Source organism: Hemitrygon akajei, unplaced genomic scaffold (assembly GCF_048418815.1).
Source record: "Hemitrygon akajei unplaced genomic scaffold, sHemAka1.3 Scf000044, whole genome shotgun sequence".
In the NCBI taxonomy this organism is placed as follows: Eukaryota; Metazoa; Chordata; class Chondrichthyes; order Myliobatiformes; family Dasyatidae; genus Hemitrygon; species Hemitrygon akajei.
Window position 1 is genome coordinate 2,628,660 of NW_027331930.1, and position 10,364 is coordinate 2,639,023.

Sequence of the window (10,364 nt, forward strand, 5' to 3'; positions counted from 1 at the left end):
ATTATTTTGCAAGGCGGGGTGGAATTATCCTGGGAGATAATCTTTTTGCTCCCCTTGCTGAGGACGGTGCATTCAGCAGTCTGGCCGATATAATGATGTTAAATTGACAAATCCCTCGGCAGTGAGCCTGGATCTACAGCGCTCTCGGACGCGGGCCTGAAGTGTGATTTTATAACCATCGGTTCCGCAATGCAGAGTGATGGTGAGAAACGGGAATGATTATTCAGACTGGCACTCGTTGTCGCCGGTCAGCTGATTGTGTGTGAATGTGAGTGAGTCGAGAGCAGCTTATTTATTCCCGCACGTCAGCAGCTCACACGTTGTTTAACTTACACTTGTCATGATGAATTCAATAAACCGCTGTAGCTTCCTGTCTTGGTGTCGGACTTTATTCTCATCAGAGCAGAAACGATGACCTGGGGTTACTGCTGCTCTCCGCCCCCCGGAGAACTACAATAATGGGTCTGAGCGTCTCACACTGACACAGTAGCGTCTCAGCCCCAGGCTGAGGGATGTCGGACTTGCAGAGTCTGGGTGCTCAGGATCTCATCTCCACTCTACCCCCATCGTGACTAACTGTCCCTGCAGACTGTTAAAATCGACTGTTATGTCAGACGTGATTTCACTTATGTCCCAAGTACGATAGTGATGGGGGATGGAATACCGGCGTTAGGCACAGGGTGAAGCTCCCTCTACATCATCCCATCACACACACTCCCGGGGTCAGACACAGAGTGAAGCTCCCTCCACACCGACCCATCACACATTCCCGGGGTCAGACACGGAGTAAAATTCTCTCCTCGCCTTCCGATCTCACCCTCTCATACCCAGCCACGGAGAAGCGGTCTCTGTGGCGTGAGATGGATCAGCTAAGTTCAGATTTAAACTGCAGCACAGGAACATCCTCCATCCCACACACGAGTTGAATCTACGTAGGGGTGGTCAGAGAGATGGGGAGTGATACAGGGTGCACGGAGGTGGAGCGGGTGGGAGGGGGCACAAATGGAAAGGGAAATGGTGGTGGATATTAGTACGCTAGCGGTTGACAATCGAATTTGACGTCTATCGTGGAGAAGTCGCCCAGGATGAAATCGAAGATGAGGATAATTTTGCAAAATGAGACCCCACCTCTAGGCGTCCTATCTCACCGACCGCACTCCTAACGGGACGCTATCCCTTCTCGTCCACTCACACTGGCCTCGCTCTCAATCCAAGGCCATCTTTTCCCATTCATTCCTACCATCCGCACTCCCAATAGACGTCACCCCTTCCCATTCACTCCACCCATTCGCATTCCTAACGGGACACACCACGACCCATTCGCTCCCATCATCCGAAAATTCCAACGGGACCCCACGGCTTCCCATTCACTCCCACTATCCACACTCTCAATAGACCCCAAGAGAGTGACGCTGTGACATGAAATAGTCACAGATTCGCTTAAAATGTCTGACGGGACAGTTTAGGGCTGGTTTAAAGTGGGCTTGTTTAAAGTGGGCTTCGGGAATGGAGGGGGTGAGAGGCCGATTGAAAGCGGCCTTCACCATCGTTAATTTTGTTGAGAAAAAAGGAGAGATGTGGTGACTGAAAGAGACCCCGTTCGGCCGGGTTGAACCGGGACCAAGGAGGGAGCGCCGCCTTGGTTAAAGTGAGTGGCATAGAAGGAGTGAAGCACACGTTGACTGCAAATGGCCGACGCTCCTCTGAAATGGCTGCTGGGGAGGGAGTGACGGATTTGGTAGAAGTGAGCATAAGAGAGGGAGGGACGCGCTGACTTAAAATGGGGGAATCCTGGGTTAATGTTGCACAGACTGACAGATACAGAATGAGACACATTCTCACACTGTAACAGAGACTGACAGATACAGAATGAGACACACTCTCACACTGTAACAGAGACTGACAGATACAGAATGAGACACACTCTCACACTGTAACAGAGACTGACAGATACAGAATGAGACACACTCTCACACTGTAACAGAGACTGACAGATACAGAATGAAACCCACACTCTCGCATGGTTTCAGAGACTGTTATAAAATAAAATTTTATTTTTTAAAATAAAATAAAATGTTATGAGAATAAAATTCTTACATTAACACTAAACCAGAGAGTGACACCACACGAACCCCACAGTCTCGGGGTGTACCAGGGACTGATATCCACAGAATGATCTCCATTCACTCACATTGCTCCGAAGGCTGGTGAGTACAGAATGAACCACCCCTCTACACACTATACTGGTGACAAGCAGGTAAGGATAATCTCATTTCCACCGTCCGCATGTCTCCGCCTCCTCAGAGACAGCCGTTTATCAGCCCTACCCCGCACAGGGACCCCGCTTGGGTCGCGGCTTTTCAATTCTGCAACTGCCCTTTTTCGGGGTTTTTCACACTACGTCAAGGTATCCATTCAGAAAATTCCAGTTTCATTTTTTTTATGGATTCTGCCTGACATGCTGATTATTTTAAATATTTTGTTCATTAGTGGACACATCATCAAACAACAATATCGGCTTCAAATCATCCACCTCTTTCGGGGCTGCTCCAAATTACTGCAGCATGCTACCGTTTGTAAATACTTGGATGCATATTGGCTGCACATCTCCCTGACTCCACAGAAATGAATCGCTCTGCACCATTTTACAGGGATCAGCTGCCGGCTGATGTCGTCACAATGTCTGCGCCGCACTCGCTGATACATCGGCAGCACAACGTTGTCGGTAACTGATCGCGTCCGCAGACTTCACACACAAAACTGCAAATGTTGCTTCGCCGATGCTGTTACGGGGAACGCGGATAACGGCAATGATCAATCAGCATGTCTTTCTCACACGGTAAAATTTTTCAAGCATGCTGTGTGAGATTCAGCCTGTCTTCCAGCTGCCCCCGATCCCTCTGAAGAATCTCTGAGCGACGCGGTCTTCTATCTCCTGTACGCGGTGCCCTGAGTGATGAAGGCTGGCATGCCAAAATCCGCTTTTACCTCCCCGTCTACGTGGAACCACATACCAAAATTTAGTGCGTTCCGTTAATCGAAAAATAGACAGAGTTAACACAGATTTTTCTCCACCCCGCCACCTCTAAACACATTTCCCTCTCTTACACTCCCCCCTCTCTCTTCCCAATGCTTCCCTTTCGCCACCACCGCTCTACCCATACCTTTCAACCCCATACCCCAAACACTCCCCCTCCTCTTTCTTACCGGCCATCTGTCCCTCTCCCCTTCCCCTTCACTATCTCTTCCTCTCTGCCGCCTTCGTCTCTTGTTCCTCTCTTTCCCTCCCTCGAAATCACCCCCTTCTCTCACACACTCTCAACTAACCCATTCTGTCCCTCACACTCTCTTCTCTCTGTCCCTTGCCGCTCCTCCCCTCTACTCATCTTTGTCTTTCATCTCTTTTCCCCCTCAGTCTCTCCGCCTCTCACACCTCTCCCCTCTCATCCCTCTCTCATCCTATCACCCCTCTCCCCTTCCCCTTCACTATCTTTTCCTCTCTGCCGCCTTCGTCTCTTGTTCCTCTCTTTCCCTCCCTCGAAACTCACCCCCTTCTCTCACATTCTCTCAACTATCCCCTTCTGTCCCACACACTCTCCTCTCTCTCTTGCCGCTCCTCCCCTCTACTTACCTTTGTCTTTCATCTCTCTTCCCCCTCAGTCTCTCCGCCTCTTACACCTCTCCCCTCTCATCCCTGTCTCACCCTATCACCCGTCTCCCCTTCCCCGGCTCACACAACCTGTCCCCCTCTCACCCTGCTCTGTCCCTCATCCCTCTCCGACTCACCTCTCGCCTTCTTCTATCTTTCACGCCTCCACCCTTCTCCGTCTTTTAACCTCATTCTCACTCTCACCCTGCTCTGTCTCTCACCCCTCTCCCCCTCTCATTCCCTCCGTCTCTCACATTTCTCCCAACTCTCTCTTTCTCACCTCTCCCCCACTGTGTTCCACCATTCCCTCCCCACACTGTCGACGTCTTTCATCTCCTTCCTCTCACGTTTCTCCCCCCCCCCCACCTCTCTCTCTTCTCCGTCTTCCACCATTCTCTCTCACATTTTGTCTCACCTCCCCCTCCCCAATCGGTCTCTCACGTCTCTCCCCTCTATCGACTGTTCTCTCCCACCTCTCCTCTTTCCCCTTCTCTACGCCCATCCCTCCCCCCTTCCTCCCTGTCTCTGTCTTCCACCTCCACCTACCCCACACTCTCACTCCCCTCACACTCCCTCTCCCTCTCCCATCTCTCTCCCTCCTCTCCCCCGGGCAACACACCCCATACACCTCGCTCTCTCTCTCCTCCTCCTCTCTGTTTCTCACCACTCTCTCGCCCTCTGTCTTTCACCTCTCGCTCTAACCTCATTTCTCTCTCTCTCTCTTTCCTCCGCTCTACTCCTGACGGCCATCTCCAACTAAAGGAACATCTACCATCTCTCTCCCTCCTCTCCCCCGGGCAACACACCCCATACACCCCGCTCTCTCTCTCTCCCATTTCTCTCCCTCCTCTCCCCCCCCCCAACACACCCCATACACCCCGCTCTCTCTCCTCCTCCTCTCTGTTTCTCACCGCTCTCTCGCCCTCTGTCTTTCACCTCTCGCTCTAACCTCCAACTAAAGGAACATCGCGCGCTGCACCGTACCGCCTCCGGTTGTGAGTGGGATCTTCCTGTGCACAGCGAGGGTTGAGACACAGGTAGGCGAAGTGGGAGACGGGGGAGGGGATGAAAATGACTGGGAAGAGACGGGAGGGAGCAAGAGAACGGGGAGGGTTATAGAGAGGGATGAGGACAGAGGGGAGAAAGGAAAAAGTGTGGGAAGGAGTGGAGAGAAGAGGATAGGGTGGGGGAGAGGGGGTAGGGGAAGAAATGGAGAGAGAAGAGGGGATAGAGAGCGGAAAGGGAGGGGAGTGGGAGAGAGAGGCGGAGGAGTGGGTAATGAATGACCTTCTCTTTCACTTCTCACCTTTCTCCACCTTTCTTTCTTTCTTTCTTTCACCTATCTTCTCATCTTCTCTTTCTCCCCTCTCCTCCTCAATCTGATCTCTCCCTACCCCAGCCCCCGCAGAGAATGGTGGTGATCCACGCTAACCAGCCCGCGGCGCCAGTCCTCGCCTCCATTTTCTCCAGCAAGCCCGCGTCCATTCCTGCCTTTGACGGGCCTCATGAACGACACGTTCCTCACGGGACAGTCTGAAGGATTCGGGCCGCGCCACCTGAAGAGGGCAGCAAAAAAAAAAAAAAAATACGAGACGGTATTTTGGAGACGGTGCCAGCCTTTCTCGGAGCCAAATTCCTCCCCGTGGGTACACCCAATTCCAGCTCCCTTGTTATGAGTCGCCCTGTCCCACCCTCAGCATCCCTTCATTCCTGAAACACTCCAATCCCTGTCCCCTCGCTCCCGCCTCTATGAGAGCCATCTAACCCTGACTGGCGGCCTTTTTGTGCTGGGTACCATTGACAACCGCTCTCCCAGCAACATAGAATGAGTCTCACCCTTTTCCTCACCTTCCACTCACTTCCCTCCCTGTTTATTCAATCCCAACTCCCCGTTCCTCCTCTCATTTCCCTCGGTGCCCGCTCTCCCGAATCTCCATTTCACACTCTGCCGACAGCAATTTTGTAACAGTGTGTAACCCTCCCTCTCACTTCCTCCACCACGAAGTGTGTCACTCCCTCACACTCACCCTCTTGTCACACTACTTCCCATTCCATCACTCGCAAATCCCTTCCCTCGCACACCCCGCTCTCTTCTCCCCGCTACCTCAATGCTCCGCATCGTTTGCTGGTTGGCTGCCATTTTGCGATGCAAATTTTCGCCTCACCACATCGCCTTCTCTCTCTGTTACCCACGGAGTCACTCCCCTACTCACCCCATCACTCCTGACACCTTCCCCTCTCTGTTCCCTTGCCCTTTCTCCCGCCATCCACCACATCCTGGATGGTGAACATTTTCTGATGGGAAATTTCGTTCCCCCACCCAATCCCTTCCCTCCGTCTTTGACTGAGTGGCTCCCCTCTCTCTCTGCTGGGGCACTCAACTCTCCGTCCCACCAAGTCCCCGACCTCTCGCTCCTCATTTTCCCAAGAGCACACCCTTCACCTTTCTTGCCGTCCATCTGATTTGCGACGGCAATTTCACCACAAACCCTTCCACCACATTCCCTATCCTGTTCCTCCCACCCTGTCCTATCACCTCCCTCGCCGTCCATTCATTCCCCTCCTTCCCCGTCCCATCACATTCCCTCCTTCTCCTTCCTCCCCGTCCTATCACTCCCCCCTGTCCCCGTCACATCATTTCCCCTCTCTCCCCATCCTGTCAATTCTCGTCTCTCCCCGACCTATCAATTCCCCTCTCCCTCTGTCCCATCACTTCACCTCCTTCCTCGTCCCATCACTCCAGCTCCCTTCCTGTCGTTTCACTCCTCCTCACCCCATCTTTACCTTATCCACGTCGGCCACAAGTTTGTGAAAGGAAATTTCGCCCCTTCCCGTTTCGTCCCCTATTGAGTCAGTGACTTCGCCACCTCTCCGTCTCATCAGTTCGCTCCTCATCCCATCACTCCTCTTCCTCCCAAACCCCTCACCCCCCCTCCCCAAAACCCACATGTATATGGGTGTGCGTGTGTGAATATCTGAGATATGTACATTACTTTATTCAATGACAAAATTATTAGAAGTAAAGCAGAAATACAATACGTAAGACTATGTAAAGCACAAATTAAAATAGTGTTATTGCAATGAATAACACGCTCGATCCTCGGATTGCATCCATGGGTACCGCATGCTCCTTCGCCATCGATTCTGTGTGCGACAGTGGCCATTGTAAGTCAGTGCCTCACTCCATCCCTGGCGGCAACATTAACCCAGGATTCCCCCATTTTAAGTCAGCGCATCCCGCCCTCTCTTATGCTCACTTCCACCAAATCCGTCACTCCCTCCCCAGCAGCCATTTCAGAGGAGCGTCGGCCATTTGCAGTCAACGTGTCCTTCACTCCTTCTCTGGCGCTCACTTTAACCAAGGCGGCGCTCCCTCCTTGGTCCCGTTTCAACCCGGCCGAACGGGGTCTCCTTCAGTCACCACATCTCTCCGTCCTTGGACCCGTTTCAACCCGGCCGAACGGGGTCTCCTTCAGTCACCACATCTCTCCCTCCTTGGTCCCGTTTCAACCCGGCCGAGCGGGGTCTCCTTCAGTCACCACATCTCTCCCTCCTTGGTCCCGTTTCAACCCGGCCGAGCGGGGTCTCCTTCAGTCACCACATCTCTCCCTCCTTGGTCCCGTTTCAACCCGGCAGAACGGGGTCTCCTTCAGTCACCACATCTCTCCCTTTTTCACAACAAAATTAACGATGGTGAAGGCCGCTTTCAATCGGCCTCTCACCCCCTCCATTCCCGAAGCCCACTTTAAACAAGCCCACTTTAAACCAGCCCTAAACTGTCCCGTCAGACATTTTAAGCGAATCCGTGACTATTTTATGTCACAGTGTCACTCTCTTGGGGTCTATTGAGAGTGTGGATGGTGGGAGTGAATAGGTCGTGGTACGTCCCGTTAGGAATGCGAATGGGTGGAGTGAATGGGAAGGGGTGACGTCTATTGGGAGTGCGGATAGTAGGAATGAATGGGAAAAGTTGGCCTTGGATTGAGAGCGAGGCCAGTGTGAGTGAACGGGAAGGGACAGCGTCCCGTTAGGAGTGCGGTCGGTGAGACAGGACAGCAAGGGGTGTGGTCTCATTTTTGCAAAATTATCCTCAACTTCGATTTCATCCTGGGCTACTTCTCCACGATAGACGTCAAAATCGATTGTCAACCGCTAGCGTTCTAATATCCACTTTCATTCCCCTTCCCATTTGTGCCCCCTCCCTCTCGCTCCACCTCCGTGCACCCTGTATCACTCCCCATCTCTCTGACCACCCCTACGTAGATTCAACTCGTGTGTGGGATGGAGGATATTCCTGTGCTGCAGTTTCAATCTGAACTTAGCTGATCCATCTCACGCCACAGAGACCGCTTCTCCGTGGCTGGGTATGAGAGGGCGAGATCGGAAGGCGAGGAGAGAATTTTACTCCGTGTCTGACCCCGGGAGTGTGTGTGATGGGATGATGTAGAGGAAGCTTCACCCTGTGCCTAACGCCGGTATTCCATCCCCCATCACTATCGTACTTGGGACATAAGTGAAATCACGTCTGATAAAACAGTCGATTTTAACTGTCTGCAGGGGCAGTTAGCCACGATGGGGTAGAGTGGAGATGAGATCCTGAGCACCCAGACTCTGCAAGTCCGACATCCCTCAGCCTGGGGCTGAGACGCTACTGTGTCAGTGTGAAGATCTCAGACCCATTATTGTAGTTCTCCGGGGGCGGAGGGCAGCAGTAACCCCAGGTCATCGCTTCTGCTCTGATGAGAATAAAGTCCGACACCAAGACAGGAAGCTACAGCGGTTTATTGAATTCATCATGACAAGTATAAGTTAAACAACGTATGAGCTGCTGACGTGCGGGAATAAATAAGCTGCTCTCGACTCACTCACATTCACACACAATTAGCTGACCGGCGACAACGAGTGCCAGTCTGAATAATCATTCCCGTTTCTCACCATCACTCTGCATCGCGGAACCGATGGTTATAAAATCACACTTCAGGCCCGCGTCCGAGAGCGCTGTAGATCCAGGCTCACTGCCGAGGGATTTGTCAATTTAACATCATTATATCGGCCAGACTGCTGAATGCACCGTCCTCAGCAAGGGGAGCAAAAAGATTATCTCCCAGGATAATTCCACCCGGCCTTACAAAATAATGGACCAAATCCAAATTTACCAAGAGCAGTGAAGATAAACTGATGCTCAATAGTATCAAAAGCTTTGCAAAAATCTAAAACAGTATAAAACTATCATTTTGAACAAGATGAGAATAATCAGTCTGACATTATTAGAGATATGATGACCCTTTATGAAACCTGACTGTGTTTCGTCAATAATAAATGGTAAAACTATGTACATTCTGTTAGCAATGATTTGGGCCAGAATTTTATAATCACTATTGAGAAGGCAAATAGGACGCTAATTATCGATAAATAATTTATCTTTTCTTGGTTTGTGAATTAAAGTAATAAGGCCCCGTGTTAAAGAAGTGGGAAGAAATCCTTTACCAATGCATTCTAAAATAACAATTTTAGTACAAAGTGAGCTAAGGTGTCAAAAAACATCTTACAAAATTCTGCAGTCAGTCCGTCCACACCCGGCGACTTATTGATTTTTAAATTTGAAATGGCAGCCTTAACCTCTCCCACGGTAATAAGAGCATCACACAAGACTTTCTAATCATTGGACAGCTTCTTAAGAATATTAATATCATTCATGAAATGTAGTGTAGATGCTTCACAATAGTTTGAGCAGAACAAGCAGAACAATATTTTACTATTTTTATTAGATTACTCTGTGGTCACACCATCAATATTAAGCTGATGAATGGAATTGAATTGGGCACGTTGCTTTTCTAAAGGAGAGAAATAAGCTGTACGTTGTTCACCCTCTTCCAGCCATTGCTTTCTAAATCTCACATATGCACATTCGGCCTTTATAAGATAGAAATGGTGTAACTCATCCCTTAATAAAGCCGGTTCCTCTTATCTCTCCCTGAAAGGTATTCTGGAATCAATTCACATAAATTTGCAGTCTCTGAGATCGATAATTGGTCTTCCAATTTTCTTTTCTTTACTAAATCACTACTGCGTTTCCTTTAAAATTTGGCAGATTCGAATTTAAATGTTCCCAATTTTTAGAGGAATTATTCTTTGCCATCGTTTTACGTAAGAAGGAGGTTACAAACTTTGTAATGTGCAAAGAGACAACTTCATGCCCCAAAATGGAATTATTTAGTTCGCAGTCAGATTTAAAGTTGGATTCAGGTGAAGATAATGCAATTTGTATGGAGGTAGCTTTATGTTCTGTTAAAGGTGAGGGAAAAAATAAAAGAGACATTATTATTTCTTAAGGTATGGATAGCAACCAGTAATCTAATCTAGACATGCATATCATAGTTATTAGTCCAAGCATAATTTCTAACTCCAAGAAAGTGCTCTCTCCAAATATCTATAATATTAAACTTCTGAATAAAGCTAGTAAAGTTATTATAAGTGGAGTGTTACCTTGGGGAACATCGGTCAATTTTTTTCATCTAAAGCCATATTCAAATTTCCTTCCAGAACAAAAAAATTAGGAAATTTAGAGAGCCAATAATCAAAACGTTTTCTTTCGAAAAATCTCAAGTAATCTTTCGTTATCATTTATAATATTATATCCATAAATATTAGAAATAAGAAAAGGGTTACCACAATATTGAACAATTAGAACCAAACAATGTCCATTCGTGTCAGC

At 49.4% G+C, this 10,364-nt stretch overlaps 1 protein-coding gene across 1 annotated transcript in view; it reads left to right on the top strand.

Moving 5' to 3' along the window:
* LOC140720517 (uncharacterized) overlaps positions 1–10,364 on the top strand; it is a gene marked incomplete at its 5' end in the record, with an annotated part of 422,150 nt that overhangs the window by 209,414 nt on the left and 202,372 nt on the right. The window lies entirely within an intron of this gene.